The 17,442-nt window shown below is 39.0% G+C and overlaps 1 long non-coding RNA gene across 1 annotated transcript; it reads right to left on the bottom strand.

Annotated features, from left to right (window-relative positions):
* Positions 1 to 7,544: 7,544 nt before the first annotated feature.
* Positions 7,545 to 15,848, bottom strand: LOC146384389 (uncharacterized). Its single transcript, XR_014800855.1, has 3 exons — positions 13,764 to 15,848; positions 11,403 to 11,520; positions 7,545 to 11,242 (listed from the first exon to the last, which is right to left on the bottom strand). It is a non-coding gene; the product is annotated as an uncharacterized LOC146384389 (long non-coding RNA).
* Positions 15,849 to 17,442: the final 1,594 nt, after the last annotated feature.

The following is a 17,442-nucleotide window of genomic DNA, read 5'->3' as shown; positions in this document are numbered from 1 at the left end:
TGTCGGTTCGAGACCCGGCTCCGACAGTCTCGGTTGTTGTGTCCTTGGGCAAGACACTTCACCCGTTGCCTACTGGTAGTGGTCAGAGGGCCCGGTGTCCTGCAGCCTCGCCTCTGTCAGTGCGCCCCAGGGTGGCTGTGGCTACAATGTAGCTGCCATCATCAGTGTGTGAATGGGTGGATGACTGGATATGTAAAGCGCTTTGGGGTCCTTAGGGACTAGTAAAGCACTATACAAATACAAGCCATTTACCAGTCATGGTCAGAAGTTTTACAGACACTCATCACAGGCATGAATATCATGGTAATTTTGGACTTTAAGGATTTCTTTGAACTGGTCTTTTCCTTTGCTGGAATGATTGTACATCGTATTATCTTGAATGGCTTAAAAACAAGAATTGGGTGCAGTCCAAACGCCACTAATATTCGATCCTCTCCAAGATGCACCTCGACCACATATTTTTATTACCCATCAACAAGCTTCTGGTACAATTATGGCCAAATATATGACCAATTTTTGTCAGAAATGATAGAGTTCATTTAAATTGTTTGGTTTCTTATGGTTAAAAGCTGGGCCCATGTACATCTTTAAAGTGTAGACTAGAAAGTTTCAATAGGGTTGAATTCAGGCTGTTCTAGAAGATTAATGTAAGCCTCATTTATCTATTTCAGAAACAGTTTTGATGTATGTTTGGGATCATTGTCCTGCTAGAACACCCAACTGTGTACAGGTTTCAACCATCGAGCCATTCATGTTAGGTGAGGTGGAAGAGATGGTCCTCCTCCTTCTTTGTTAGTCCATCCACTTTGTGCAATGTATCAGTATTACTGGTAGCAAAACAGCCCCACAACATGATGCTAGCACCTCCATGTGTGACAGATGACCCAGTGCTCTTTGGTTAGACAGCCTCACCTTTATTTCTGCAAATATACCATCATTGTAGCCAAACAGCTCTAAGCTCCTTGGACTTTGTTTTAAGTATTGGTGAATCTACTGAGTGCTGTTATCTATCATGTAATCAACCATAATCAGTTAATAATAGGCCTTGTGTAGTTGAAAGACGCTGAAGAACCTTCAGCACCACTAATAAAAGATTTAAGTGGATGTATGTTAATATTTGAAGGTGTAAAATCACTCTGGAAAAAGAACGGTTCAGCAAAATCATTAAAAGCCCACAACAACCATGATGTTCATGCACATGACTTCTGTCTCAACTGTACTGAAGTTACTGAGATCATCACTGGTATGAAACACACAAAAGTCAGCCTGTGACCACAGCAAACAAGCTTAACTTCAGCTCTCCGGGAATATAGTCGTGGTCGCTGGTAGTTTGAAGATAATTAGTGCGAATTTATTGCAATAAACAATATCTAATATGATGGAAGTTTGATGAACTTTCATCTTTGCTCAGTCTATTTGCTTGTCCAAGCTAAAGCATTCATCTGCTCACTGCTCTACTACTCAACACTCTCACAGTCTGTTCTCTAAAACCTAAAAGAGGAATTATGGATTTGATCAACTGGTCCCTGAATGCAATTGACACCCACTTCTCAACGAGAAGCCTGGGCTCGGGAGAGCCCGAGGGTCATGAAATTGACATGCAGTTGTTCGCACTAAAGGAATCACCACCATCATTTCATGCGGCTACCATATCGGTGCCAGCTGTGGATCAAGATTCAGAATCAGAATCAGAATGCTTTATTAATCCCGAAGGAAATTAGGGAGGTTAGGTTGGAGCTGAACATAACAAATTCTCACCCTGATAACAGACTGTTCCTTCCTATCCTACACAAGGCCACGTGGGTCGGCTGGAAGACTGTTTACTTCACCTGGCTGTGCGAAGGACACTCTATCAGCTAACTCAGGACACACACACACACACACACACACACACACACACACATACACTGATACACACTCACCCCCCCCTCCCTTTCCAAACGCCTTCGATGCTTGTCCCCTCCCGGGGAAGATGGCGGGTCAACTGGACCAGTGCAGACATGCTGCAGGACCGGATGCGCTTACTACACCGGCTCTCTCTCACCCTTTACCCACCCCTGTTGCTTGTCTTGTGTTTCTGCAGGGGGTGTTTTTTTTTGTTCTCAAACTGTTCTCCCATTAGGAGCTCAGTCTGAGTGGAGTTTTTTTTTTCTCCTCCTCTCACCTCATGTTGTGTATTTTCGTAGTTTTTTTTCCTATCAGCCTACCTCTCTGGCATGTTTCCCCAATGTGATGTATGTGTAAAGTATGTTTGGTCAGAGGGTTCCTTTGTAAGTGCGCATGTGCCATTTAGTGTGCTGTAACCCATAATTTCCTTCGGGATTAATAAAGTATTTCTGATTCTGATTCTGATTAACTGTGACCCTGATCATCTTTTTTTATTTGATGTTTTCTTGCCCCACAACATATAAACCTTTGTAAATAATTTAATAATCACATTCTTCCACTAGTGTGTGTTACTTAGAAAAAGACTGAAAATCTGAAAAAAGGGTATATTTTCCTACAGATGCCAGCTGAGGGGAAATAGGTAACCTTTTTGTGTTTTGTTGTCAGCTTCACGCAGGGTCAGATACTCCAGTTTCCTCAGATATGACAAACATGGACTCAAGGATGAACTAATTATTTGTGGTGTTTTATTTTATAGGTTGCTTTGACTAATTCTGACTATACACAAAAACTATATGCAATGAAATTATGTATTTTTGATTTTTTTTTCACCTAAAGGTCAAAGGTCAACTACAACCCAAATTTTGTAAAATGTGGAATGCTGTGTAAACAAAAAAATATATAAACAAAAAAAGGAAGCAATGATTTCAAGATCACAGGCCCACGTTTGCTACTCTGAGCATTTTCTTTACTTTAATAACAGTCTGTAAACATCTGGGAGCTGAAGAGAGCAGCTGCTGGAGTTTTGGGAGAACAATGTTGTCCCATCCTTGTCTGAGAGGATTCTAGCTGCTCAGCTGTTCTTCTTTGTCTTATATTTTGTTTCATGAGGGATTAAATGTTTCAGCTGGTGAAATGTCTGGACTGCAGGCAGGAAAGTTCAGCACTCTGACTCTTCTGTTATGAAGCCATGTTGTTGTAACAGATCCAGTGAGCAGTTTAACATTGTCCTGCTGAAATATGCAAAGCCTGAAAAACACACTCCAACCTCTGACATCAACACAGCATTTTTCCCCTGAGAGCTGCACTGGATATTTTCTCTTTTTTTAGACCATTCCCTGTAAACCATAGAGATGGCTGTGTGAGGAAAATCCCAGCAGATCTGATGTGCCTGAAATACTCAGACCAGCCTCTCTGGCACTAACACATTCTGATGCTCACTTTGAACTTCAACACTTCGTCTTAATCACGTCTACATACAATGAACTGCTGCAAAAACATCCTAACATCCAAAATAATCATGATAAAAGGTAAGATCAATTATTAACATAAATAAGCACAAGTAGATGATCGTCAGAGTCTGCAAAATAACTTGAATAGCAACAGCATCTAACATGGTTTTCTTTTCAAAAGTAATCTCCACTCCTCCTATTCATTTATGAATATGAAAATAAAACCTTTAAAAAAAATCTGACCTGCTAAATAAAACACACTTAGCAGCACCACATAGTTTGTTCAGTTTTCACACTGCACTTGTGTAAGAAAGCATTTGTGCAGATAAACAAGTTTAACTTTCGAGCAGCTCAGGAAAGTTTTCCCTTTTCAGATAATGGGTTTGTAAAATGTCTTCTTAGTCCCATAGTGCACATTCACCTTCACCTGTACAAACTCTACTGACAAAACGTTTATAACCAGCATTCGGATCAATTTCAAAAATTAGGCCATTAAAACACACTTTTACATTCACAGTCAGAGTCGTTTAGTTTTATGAAATGCAACTTTAATGAAGAATAAAGCAGAGCGATACAGAGTGATTTATAAATGCTTCAGATATACTGTAGCTGCATAACAATAAAGACAGTTGAATGACAAATGATGAAAAATGATTTAATACTTGTTATATATACAGCTGGATCCAAAAGTATAAGAACATCTCTAATTTGTGCACAATTTCCATCTGAATCTGGAAATAATCTGAAAGTCTGAGGAATCAAAACCATTTAAAACAGTTTTTAATTTTGTGTTAGAGATTAGTGCCAGGAAAATGAGTGTGTAAGGAGATAAATAGCACAGGAAGTGAAACCACAGTGGATCAAACCTGCAAGGAGACTTTAAGTCTGGAGGTGGTTTTGTATTTCTGTGGTTCTTAAGCACTTTCACTTTGCTGTAATATCATTTACAGATGATCAAGGACGGAAGAAATGTCATGAAGTGCCACAGTCGAGCTCACGGAGTGCTTTAGAATGACCCGTTGTTTCACAAGTGTTAAGTATGTTTGATTTCATTCACCTGTCGCAACAACACTGAAAACACCCAATAGTCCCAATACTTTTGTCCATATACTAAATACTGAAATTAATTTATCTGAGGTTTAAAATTTTACCCAAATAGTTAAACTCAATTTGTGATTTGCAAACATTTGAAAACAGAAAAAATAAATTCATTCTCTCTTCATTAAAAGTTACAGTATTTAAGCGAGTAAGTTATGCAGAGGTTTGAAACTCCAGCATTGCCTCGAGTCTACAAAGCAGTTTTATGCAGTGATCGATGATTTCTGGCTTGTCACATTTATTGGAGCCATGGCAGATTTTTGATGCATTTATGGTGCTCTTTTGACAAATTCTCTCACTGCCCAATCCTCAGCCTGTTTCACACAGAAAAGCCTTTTGGGTGTCTCGATCCTGCAGAAAAGTCAGTATCATTATTTTGCTCTCATATTTACACATTTTACTGTCAATAGCAGAGGTACAGTTTTGATGTGGATGATCATACATGACTTACTTGGCAAATATTAGTGATCGTATCAAAGAGACAATGAAAGACAAACTTACACAAATGCTGGTGTGGAGCACTGACTGTGAGTTTTGTTGATGGAGACGATGTTCGCCTTTGGAATCCGTTTGTCAAAGAATTCAAAACAGCAAACCTCAGGTGAATTCACTGCCTTAGCTGTAACAGAAAAACAGGGATTACTAAGTGCTGCATCTGCTTCTAATGACTTCTCCAACATGTAAAATAAAAAACCTACAATTTCTCGTGTTACAATAACATGTTGAAAAATGTTCCTATCCTGTAAAAACTGGGAAAAATCCAACACAAGTGCAAAACAGAACACATAAATAAGAAAGCCTGAGTAAGAAAAATATTTTAAACACTTACTAATTGTTATTAATAAGTTTTAATTGTTGTTAATTATGAATCTGACAGAGTAAGTAAAGTAAGTGTTCAAAGTTTATTTATTAAGCGCTTTTCACAAACAGGCGGTCACAAAGCGCTGTACACAAAAGGCTAAAATAAACAAGAACATTAGTAGCTTAAATAGACAATACAAACGATGAAATAAAATACGGTAAGGTTAATAGGTAGTTTTAAAATAAAATAAAAAAATCAGTAAAAAAAAAATTAATTCTCAACAAAAATCCTGTTTAAACAGAAACGTTTTTAAGCACAGAGTAGTTGTGGTGGTAGACTGTTCCACTGTTTTTGGTGCCACAGACTGAAACGCTCTGTCTGCTCTAGGCTTTAGTCCCGTACGGGGAACAACCACCAAACTCTGAATCTGGGAATGGAGACAACGAGCAGTAGTGTATTTTAAGCTGAGATAAATCATCTGGGGTCTGAGCATTTACTGCTCTGTATGTTAAAACAAGAATTTTAAATTGAATTAAAAAATATATTGGGAGCAAATGTAAAGAATATAAAATAGGAGTGATGTGAGCTTGCTTGCTAGAATGTGTGAGAAGACTGGTCGCAGCATTTTGTATAGCTTGCAAGAGAGAAAGAGATGATTTGTCCAAGCTGGTAAACAGGGCATTACAATAACCTAAACGTGATGACACAAATGCATGAAGAATTTTTTCTAGTTCAGCTGAGAAGACCATATGTCGCAATTTAGAGATGTTCATTAAATAAAAGAAACAGGAACGAGACAAAGATCTTACATGCGAGTCAAGGCCCAGAGAAGAATCAAATATTACTCCAAATATTTGACTTAACAGTTGGACAGAAAGAAGCAAGAACCTGATTGATGTTAGCATATAGTTCAGGAGGAGCTATGATCATGGTCTCAGGCTTGTTGGTGTTTAAAATAAGTTAATTGCTAGATAGCCAATCAGTAACCTGAGTTAAGCAGTGGACTAGGGTGGACAACCTATCCAGCTGATGAGGTTTAAAAGACATATATATCTAAATGTCATCGGCATAGGAATGATAAGAAATGTCACTAAAAGATTGATTAATGCCAGCTAAAGGAAGAACTTAGAAAGAAAATAATAATGGACCCAAAACTGAACCCTGTGGAACCCCACATGTTAGGGAGGCAATGTTAGAGGAGAACCTGTCTGTTCTAACAGAGAAGGTCCTAAAAGATAAGTAGGAAGAAACCAGTCTAAGGCAAAGCCAGATACACCAGCCAAAACTTCACATCAAAGGCTGCACTGAGATCAAGCAAAATGATCACAGACTTATTCCCCACATCAGAAGCCATTAAAAGATCATTATAGACCCTCCAGGATTGCCGTCTCAGTGAAGCGCTGCCTCTGAAAGCCAAACTGAAAACGGCCAAGAATCTGTAATCTGCAGGCTGATGATTACAAGTAGAGTTGGCATCAAGATTCTGTTTCTTCAGTAGAGGAGTTACCGTGTTTAAAATAGGATGGAACATGACTTTGTCTCAATAGCTGTAATTGGAGAAAAAGAAATACATGACCCAGGGCACTGAGGCCATCTACATAAGGGGAGGCAATCACCTTATTAACAAAGTAATTGAGAAAAGTTTACATCAGAAAGTAGCACAGCATTCTGAGTTGGAAATAGAACCAATAACGCTGATAGTCTCAAATAATACTCTTAGTAAAAGTATTGGGGTAAAATATAATTAATAAAATTCATGAAATAGTGACTTTTTAAAAATACTTTTATTTGCTCAGGCTTTCTTTAATAATGAGAACGTGATGATAATAATAATAACAATAATAATAATAATAATAATAATAATATCCACTCATAAGCCATTATTTTGTGCCACTATTCTCAAATCAGGTTGCAGGAAGACAAAGCAAAGAAGCCCAGACCTGTTTCTCAAGCCGATCTTTACCCCTCAAGCTCGGGTCTTCTACCAACACCTGGGACCTTAAGGGTCCTGTGCAGTATCTTTGCTGTTCCTAGGACTAGGCTCTTCTGGACAGAGATCTCCGATTATCACTGGGACCCTCCACATCTTCTCAAGCTCCTTTGTTAGCCCTTGGTATTTTCTCGAGCGTATAGTCATTTGATCATTTCCATTTTTCCATTTTGGTTTTAATCATGAAAACACAGAAACTTTAGCGCTCACAGTAGAATAAAGTAAGCTAAAAGACTTACAGGCATCGCTGTGGTAAACAGTGAACAGCACGAGCAGAAGTCCCACTGTTAGGCTGAGAGTGTTCATGTTGACTTCACTGTAGACCTGATGATCCTGATGTTTCAGAAGGTGTCTGAAGTGATCAGTCCGAACACCCCGCTTTAAGTCACGTTCTCATCTGCACATCGAAACCAATTCTAAGAAAAGTGGAAAAACAATCAACAGCCCCAGATGGTTAATAGATTGGGTTTTTCTGCAACATGAGATAACAGGAAATTTCAGAATATCAATCTGATTATCTGATAAAACAAGCTGAAAAAACCCAATGAGTGTTCTACAAAGTCCTTACAATGCATGCAGTATCTTTATCTCATGTCTCAAACAATGCAGATTAATAGGTCAGGCTGTAAATAGTACAGTATAATTTGATGATAAATTCAATTAACAGGGATCTTTTTGTGGTTACATGTCTTCCATCTTATGGTTTTAGAAATTGTCGAGCAAAGACTAACGGCCTCGGCAAGTTGCTTGAAGAGGTATACCAGATAGACAGAAGGCAACTGAACTCTACTGAACCATCCAAGCTATACTATCAGTGGCAGGGGGACAATGTGAGAACAGCCACACCAAGGCAGTACAGTGCGCAACACTGGATGTGGTGTACAACACTAGAGGCCAACTTCAAGCCAGTGGCACAACTTACCATAAAGTGTGGGATGTACCAAGGAGATGGCCTGTGAACACTGCTGTCCTGCATAGATTTGAACCCCCCTCAGTGCAACCATTAAAACGACTGGCTATGGATACCAACTACAGAATGGAGCAATCATCAGCCACCTCCTCTGCATGGATGACATCGTGCTGTATGCCAGGAGTGAACAAGACATTGATTCACTGATCCCACCACGAGAATCTACAGCAGGGGTCGGGGAACTCCAGGCCTCAAGGACCGGTGTCCTGCAGGTTTTAGACATGTCCTTGATCCAACACAGATGATTTAAATGGCTCCATTACCTCCTTAACATGTCTTGAAGTTTCCAGAGGCCTAATTATTTGACTCAGGTGTGTTGACCCAAGGTTAAAAGCTGCAGGACACCGGCCCTTGAGGCCTGGAGTTCCGCACCCCTGATCAGAGCAACGACATCGGAATGTCAATCGGACTGGAGAGGTGTAGTCGGAGGGTAATGAAGAGAGGGAAGGTAGTCAGAAATGAGGTGATTGTACTACCAGACGGTAACATTACAGACATCGAGGACAGCTACAGATACCTAGGAATCCCACAGGCAAATGGGAACTAAGACGAGGCCACTTAGAAAGCCGCACCTAAGAAGTCCTGAGGAGTCAGCTGAATGGAAAGAACAAGATCCAGGCAACCAACACCTACACCTGAGTTTTTAATACATGGGAGAATGGATCTAGGATTTGATGTTGTTTACATCAAATCCTGAACCTACCATCTGAATGTCGCAGCGAAAATCTAAACACCTCACACCAAGCAACATTTATCAAATCGTCTATTGTCTCATTTTGGTGAGTCAGAACAAATTTCAGTCTAATGTTAATTTTTGTAACTGACATGAGTGACATTAAGTGGTTCTGCAGTGGTTATTTGAATAACTGTTCAATTTCTATCAGCTCAAATCAGTCTATTTTCCTCTGGCCTTCACAAAGTATTTTCTCCCAGAGAACCGCCGCTCACTGGATATTTCCTCTTTTTCAGACCATTCTCTGTAAACCCTAGAGACCCTAGAGCAGCGGTCCCCAACTTTTTTTGCGCCGCGGACCGGTTTATGCCTGACAATATTTTCACGGACCGGCCTTTAAGGTGTCGCGGATAAATACAACGAAATAAAACTAGTACCGGTACCGAAAAAAAGAAGATTTATTCATAACACACGTGAAAAGACCCAGGAAAACCAAGTTAACGATAAAAACGATAACAAAATGACGCTGAAAATAGATAAAAACCCTGAAAACCATACATTTCACACCTGAGCCTCAACTCTCGCGGCCTGGTACCAAACGTCTCACGGACCGGTACCGGTCTGAGGCCCGGGGTTTGGGGACCGCTGCCCTAAAGTGTGGGAAAATTCAAGTAAATCAGCCATTTATGAAATATTCAGACCAGCTCGACTGACACCAACAACCACACCACGTTTAAAGTCACTTAAATCTCCTTTGGCTGATTGGATGATTAGATATGAGTTGAACAGCAGATATGGTGCAAAATGTAGTTTGATTGGTTTTGGTCATATACAATCACAAGGAAGTCATTTTTAAATGCTTTTCAACAGAAATGTTTGATACTACAGATCATTTTACCTCAATTGCAAGAAATGGAAAGGTCACTGACTGTTTGACTGAAAAATTAATGTTAAAAGTTCAAATATGTTAGCAGAAACAGAGGATCGTCAATGTCTACAAAATAACTGACATTATGACATGGTTTTCCTTTAAAATGCCCCACCTCTTTATGGGAACTTTCGCAACCAGCATACTTATAAATTCCAAAACAAAGGCCACAGCATGAAAACACTTTTACATTCACTGTCAGATGGAGTCGTTGAGCTTTGTGAAATGAAACTTTAATGAAGAATAAAGCAAAATAATAAAGAAAGACATACAATCTTTTTAGATACACTGTAGCAGCATAACAATAACACAGTGAAGACAAATGATCACATGATTTGATACATGTTATACATAGCTAGATCCAAAAGCCTGAGAACACATTTAATGTGTGCAAAACTTTCATCTGAACCTGAAAATAATCTCAGAGTCTGAGGAATCAAAAATATTTGAAATAGTTTTTAACAATCACTCTCAGAGATTAGAGCCAGGATAACAAGGGTCTTTGTAAGGAGAGGGAGAGATACCACAGTGGATCAGACAGTGAGAGTTTAAGTCTGGTGGTGTTTCCAGACCCAGAGCTGAACACCTGATGTGAGTCAACTGCACCCTGACTGAGGGCAAGCAGTGATCCATTCTTCAGAGATGTGCTCCAACAGTGATGTAGATCTTTGTGGAGAAGAATTCACACTGCAGCAGGATATTGAAGCCAAACACACCTCAAAGCTTTGGAGATCTGAAAGAAAGCCTAAGAGTGCTGACTAACATAAACTTTGCTCATCAAATGAGGCTCTTTGAGACACTGTCACATCAACCTGGGTCAACATGGCTTAAGGGGAGGTAGGCGGTGTAGAATACTATATGGACAAAAGTATGGGGTCACCTACACATTACACCTACAGGCCATGAAAACCCACACCACAATTTTAGTTCCAGAAGAGGAACTCTGGAGTTACTTAGTCAACAAAACATTGGAGACTTTTTCAGCACTCTGTCTTTGCACTCACTAACCCTGCCATCTAACTTTATGTCGTCTGGCACTTCATGTGGTTCTTCAATGCTCCCATCTTACAGTAAGACCACCTTCAGATGATTATGGGATATTAATGAGGGAAGACATTTTATCAACTGAGTTTTACATACTGGATTAACATAATTCCCAAATTATGAAGTTGATATTGTGATAATGTAAAAAAAAAAAATTGAAATCAGCATAAAATAAATGTTCTCTATATTCTGCAGCTGTAATTAAGCAGGTAAAGAATAAAGGGGTTAAAATTCCAGCAACAGTTTACAAAGCAACTTCATGGAGTGACAGCATTTTGTGATTTTTGAAGTGTTAATTGTAGCATTGGTTCAATTTTTGCTCTCTCTTCTTTGACAAATTGTTCCATTGCCCACTTCACAGTCTGCTTCACACAGAAAAGCCTTCTGTGTGTCTCGATCCTGCAGAAAAATCACCATCATTATTTTGCTCTCATATTTACACATTTTACTCTTAATAGGAGAGTTATGGCTTTAATGTGGATGATCATACATTGCTTATACATTACTTCATGGCAAACATTAGTCATCGAATCAAAGAGACAGTGAAAGACAAACTTACACAAATGCTGGTGTGGAGCATTGCCTGTGAGTTTTCACGATGGAGACGATGTTCACCTTTGGGATCCGTTTGTCAAAGAAGTGAAAACAGCAAAGATCAGGTGCATTCACTGCCTTAGCTGTAACAGAAAAACAGGGATTACTCAGTGCTGCGTCTACTTCTAATGACTTCTCCAACATACCAGATATAAATAAGGTTAATGCTCATCAGGCAACAAAAATACAGTCTTTAAGTCTGACGTCATTAGCTGCTTCTGGGTCCAAACTCTCCACTTCAAACGAACACTGTGGCACCACTGAAAGTTACAAACTGTCTAAATTCTTTCATCTGTAATAAAATCATCAGCATTGCTGCTTTACCAGGTGTAACAATTAAGTCTAACATCCAGGTACCCATGAAAACCGAATTTATAAAGTTTAATGGAGTTCAAAGTTAGCAGGGAGTTAGCTCGATAGTTTCCATCCAAATATAATATACTATGTTCTGACTGAGGGATTTCTGAATAAATTAAAACATACAGCTCTGCTATCACTTCCGGCATAAATGAAGACAGAAAACTAAACAGCAGCGACGTTTGTAGGGTTACTGAAGTTGAGGTTGGCTGGTATATAATGATGTGCTACGTGATCGCTAGCTACACAGCTACAGTTAGCATAATATAAAGACATAAACACAGTGAAGCTGAAGGATGAACGCTAACTTTTTTTTCCACTGATGAAAGTTAATGTGAAGGTTCCCGATGGTTAGGGACAAATGCAACTGCATGGCAGGAACTTTAGCCAGGAGAACAACAGAGATATTCCATCCACAATACAAGGTTCGTCATTAATATGCTGCTGCGTGGGCTGGGCTGTAGTTACATTGTGTGGTTTTAAAAACTGAGCTTTAAAAAGAATAGTGGTCATAAAAAACGAGAGAGGCCGACAGTGATCACTGACTGTTTTCAGGGGCTTGTTCAGATTAAATAGAACAAAATATAAAGGATAAAAAAATGTTAAAAACACAACAGCCTTAATAAACACAGAGTATTTTGGACCTAGAAGCAGGGTTCATGCAGTGTTGCCAACTCCTCAGTAAGGAAAATCACTATTAGCTGTCCTAAATGTCTCTAGAAGTTGCTAAATGATGTCATGGCCTCATTTGCATAATTGGTCATGCTTATGTAATTGTAACCACGCTGTAGGAGAGAGAAATAACATAGTGGAAAAGACATAAAGTGAGTAAAAAACACCCTAAATGCATTTAGAATATATTTAGAACTACAAGTTGAATTTCTTTTAGCATTTATTGTTTTTTTTATTGGCACAATTCCAACCCTCCTCCTTTATCTTGCTTGGGACTGAGAAAAATAGGCACTCTGGCGGAGATTTTTTTTTAAATGAGCGGGTAGTTTTAAACCTTGTGATCCACAATAAGTAATAGTAAAAGACGAACTGACTGCGTAACAGTCTATATAGTTTTCACATTTTTAACCATATGTATAACCTGTTATATAGCCTGTACATAGCTTGTTCACTCACTACAGCTATAGCCTGAACATACTTACACTTATAGTATATTCATAACATACCTTCATACCATGTACATTGTAACATACCTATAATAGATCCATATTCTGTAATATCTATATTATTGCTAAAGCACTTTCTGGATGGATGCAAACTGCATTTGTTGCCTTGTACTTGTGACATGTGAAATGACAATAAAGTTTCATTCTAATTCTAAAACTCGCTAAATATAGTGACAAAGTCACTAAGTTGGCAACTCTGGGTTCATGCGTCATCACTGCAAAAACAATTGTTCATCCTATTGGTCCAATTGAGCTAGTTAACTAGCTTTAAAAAGCATTATTTGTAAATACATAAATACATTATTTATTGATTTTAATTAGTCAAAGTCTAAAAAGGGTCGAAACTCCTGCTACTCTGCTTACTTTGCCACACTAGGCTAGCTAGCGTTTAGCGTCAGTGTTATGTAATTTCTTTATTCATATATATATGTGTGTGTGTGTGTGTGTGTGTATGTGTGTGTTTTTTTTAAATTTATAAACAAGACCTTTTTTCAGTGGATACAGCTATTCACTGATTAAATTTACTTTAGGGTAAGGCCAATGCTACCTGTACATATACAGACAGTGAAAAAATATACTATGATAATTTTTTAAGGCACGGTAAGATGCTGGAAAATTTTATCCGCTTTTTTAATTTAAAAAAAATTAACTAAATGTTTGTGCAAAAATCGCACAGATAGATGACAAAATAACCAACATATAATTTCTCATGGCAAGATAACATGTTCGGAATTACTCATATTTTGTGTGTGAAAACAAGAATACCTGGGAAAAATCTAACACAGACTTACAGGCATCGCTGGGGTAAACTGCAAACACCATGAGCAGTAGTCCCACAGTCAGGCCGAGAGTCTTCATGTTGACTGCACTGTAGACCTGATGATAGTGATGTTTCAGAAGATGTCTGAAGTGGCCTCCTGAGCTTTAAGTTGCTTTCTCATCTGCATATTCAGTGCAGTTCTAAGGAAAGTGGAAAAATGATCAACAACCCTGAAGGTTGTTAATAGATTGGGTTTTTCTGCAACATGAGACAACAGGAAGTTTCAAAGACTCAATATCACTCTGATTATCTGATAAAACAAGCTCAAACAAACCACTTCATCTTCTACAAAGTCTGTACGATGCATGCACTACATGCATACTTGTATCTCAACTCAGAGTAGTAGGTCAAGCTGCAAATATTAAGCTATAATTAGATGGTAAATTCAATTAACAGGGATCTTTTCATGGTTCATTCATTCCTTTGTTTCCCATTAAACCTCTTCTGTCATTTCATAATTTTCCTCAGTACTCCTTAATCATCAAGTTCTGCACAACTGTCCTTCATTCAGGCTGCAGTGAAGGCTGCAGCAGATTCACGAGACAACACGTAAGACATCTGCTCATGCCTGATGTATATCAGTTCAGGTTACACAAATCATTTTCTGCAAAGAAAATATGTATTATGGATGTGTTATGTTTACATGTTGCACATTTGTCTGAATGCTAGCTGCAGAAACATTTCAAGCTGCATTGAAGGCACAGTTATAACTGATCCCACCTCATAGTTTTAAGCAACTACAAGTACTGTAGTTAAAGTTAGACAAAGACTGTGGCTTTGATTAAATGTAAACACATTCATCATTGTTCATGCTGGGTACTTTTTTTGTTTGTTTGTATTACAACAGACCACAACAATGCTGACCTTTAACCAGGGAACTGCAATAGAAGATTTAAAATGCTAACGCTGTGACCCGCTCAGTCTGATTCTGGGCGTTTCTTCATGTTAAAAATGTCATGTGTAACACCTGCTTAGTATAGTAGGGTTAAACTTATAGACTAGATTCGAGAGGAGTACAATAAATTTGAGAGAATTGAGTGTTGAACAGCCGGCAGATTTATTACAATGTTACAGTGGTGCAATAACCCAATGTAAACAGCATAGAAAATTAACAGAAGATCAACAGAGAAGAGCGCTCTTTTGAAAATAACAACAAAATAAAATAAAATAAGTAGTCTCTTTAGACCTGACTCCTGATGAGCAGGATATTGGGAGTTCAACTGTTTCCCAGAGAAACAATCCGTATGAAGTAAGCAGTTTTTGCTCTTGCTTATCTGAAATCCTGCGATTCGAAGTAATTCAGACTGTAGCTCTACTCCTGCATCCAGAACAGCTGGCCACACTGCTTTTGGATTCGCCAAGAGTTTTCACAGGGTCTGGTTCGCCATCCATATCCAGAACCACTTCAGATCCAGGATCACAAAAAACCAGTCGGAATTCCCAAGAAACAAATACACGCTCTGCCTGGTTTTGGTCGAGAGTAAAACACATAAAGGCCTTGTGTAGCTTGTTAATTGCTCTCGGGTGTCTTGCTCCGTTTTGCCTAGCTTAATGCAGCAACATGCTTTTGTTGCATTCACTGAACTACGGAAAATCAAAGTGTGTTCAAGGGGTGTCGGAAATAATAATACCAGGTAAAAACAAGAAAATAATAGTAACCATGTCTATAGGGTGTTTTGAATTTCTCCTTCTCTCCTCCAAGTCGATTAATGTGTAGAGTTTTGGATTTGGTATATTTTTCATTTTTGTGTGTGAATTTAGACATATGCAAATTCAAAAGTGAAGGCCCCACAGCCACGTGATCTGAGGTTTCCTAAGACATATCAAGCAGGGTGCTCCCAGAATGGTACAAAATACACCCTTGGTTGGAATGTTCCCAGAGTAGAGACTCTTGTTACTGTGTATTTACTTCAGCTGTGGGATATCGTCATTGGGAGAATGCAATGTTTAGAGTCAGTGGGTTCTGTTAGTCTGCTACGTGTACTTGTGTTAGATCAGTTTTTGATGACTGTAATGTATGGCCCTTGCCATCGCCAGAAACAGGTGCTTGAAAACAAAACATACAGTAAGACAAAAGCAGAAATTCTAATCTTCACTGCTACTAAAAACATAGCTCAGCATGGTCACAGTGTGCTGACTCAAATAAAAGGGGGATTTTCCTAGAAATGCCAAACATGATAAGAAATCATGACCCTGTGGTTAGAAGGAGACTGGAACAACAAGCAAAAAATATTTTGTACACCAGCAAAACAACACAAATTCTGTCATGTTTGGCTGAAATGGTTGCTGAGGAGAAGTTAAAGAAGCTAAAGAGAGTGCACAGGTTCAGTCATTGTAGATGAGTTAAAAGATGCCATTAAATCAGAGCAAATTTCTTTCATATTTAGATACTAGTATAATCAGGGGTGCACAAAACTGGTACGCAGTTACGCATGCATGACAAAAATTAGGAACGCATAGTGACACTTGTGTTACCAAGCGCCTTTGCGTTCTTGACCATCTCATTTAACCTTACACATGTTGCTTGTCACCATCTAAATGTCCAAAAAAACAACAGACATTAAGTCGCTTCTTTGGCGTTTCGCCACCAGCTGAGAAACACCAACCGGAGCCAGAGGAGAAGAAAACACTTTTCTCAGAAAAGTGGCTCCAGGATGTGCCGTGGCTTGAAGCTAACAATAAGCGCACTGAATAGTCTTGCAAGATTTGCTGCTCGCATCCACATCTAGCAGACAAATCAGGTGCATTTTTCAAAGGCTCAAAGAATTTTAACCATCCTTTATTTGGACAGCATGAAAAGAGCAAGGAGCACATGAATGTGGCGCAAGTCATGCTAATAAACAAGCTAGCCGGCAAGACAAGCAAAATGAAGAACAGCAGCAAACTCTGTTTAATATTTTTCTCCGCGCCTTCCATAAAGCTAAACACACACGTCCCATGTCTTCATATTCTGAGGATATTCCTTTATAGAAGTGGCTAGGAGTAAATGTCGGATATGCATATTATTCACGTGAAGGGGCACACGGATCGTTCACGCCATCAGTGGGGAATTACGAGCCAAACTGCAGTCTATTGAATTTTGGGGGCTGTTTTTTGATGGATCTGAGGAAATCACGAAAACTGAGCAGGAAATTTTTACACTGTGTCTGTGTCCACCAACGGAGAGTTTACCTCGGACTTTCTTGGACTGATTGAACTGGGTGGTGACCGAACCGCACAGGCCATAACAGATGGACTTGTGAGACTTTTCCAGGACACAGGCTTGGATGACTGGTCAATAACATTGGTCACTGTGTGCACAGACTGCTGCTAATGTGGGTATGTACAATGGCATTGTGCCAAAACTTGGAGATTCTCTTGTGCACATTCTGTGAAGAATTTCTTAAAATAAGCTGATCGCAACATTCTTTACTGTGAGACATTTAATCACTGTGCGGTCAAGCTGCTCCAGTTTTATTTGCAAAAAGGTGGAGGAAAAAATAATACTGCTCTGAAGAAGTGTCAAGTGTCAAGAAAATGGGATCCCCAATTAAGCGACACAGCTATGCTAGCATAACATAAACACAGTGAAGCTGGAGGATGAACGCTAACTTTTTTTCACTTGATAAAAATCAACGTGGGGGTTCCCGATAGTTAAGGACAGTGTTGGT

Source organism: Perissodus microlepis, chromosome 7 (genome assembly GCF_051167445.1).
Source record: "Perissodus microlepis isolate ML-2025 ecotype Zambia chromosome 7, ASM5116744v1, whole genome shotgun sequence".
NCBI classification, from domain to species: Eukaryota; Metazoa; Chordata; class Actinopteri; order Cichliformes; family Cichlidae; genus Perissodus; species Perissodus microlepis.
The sequence above is the reverse complement of the archived record's forward strand: the minus strand, read 5'-3'. Positions and strand labels throughout refer to the sequence as shown.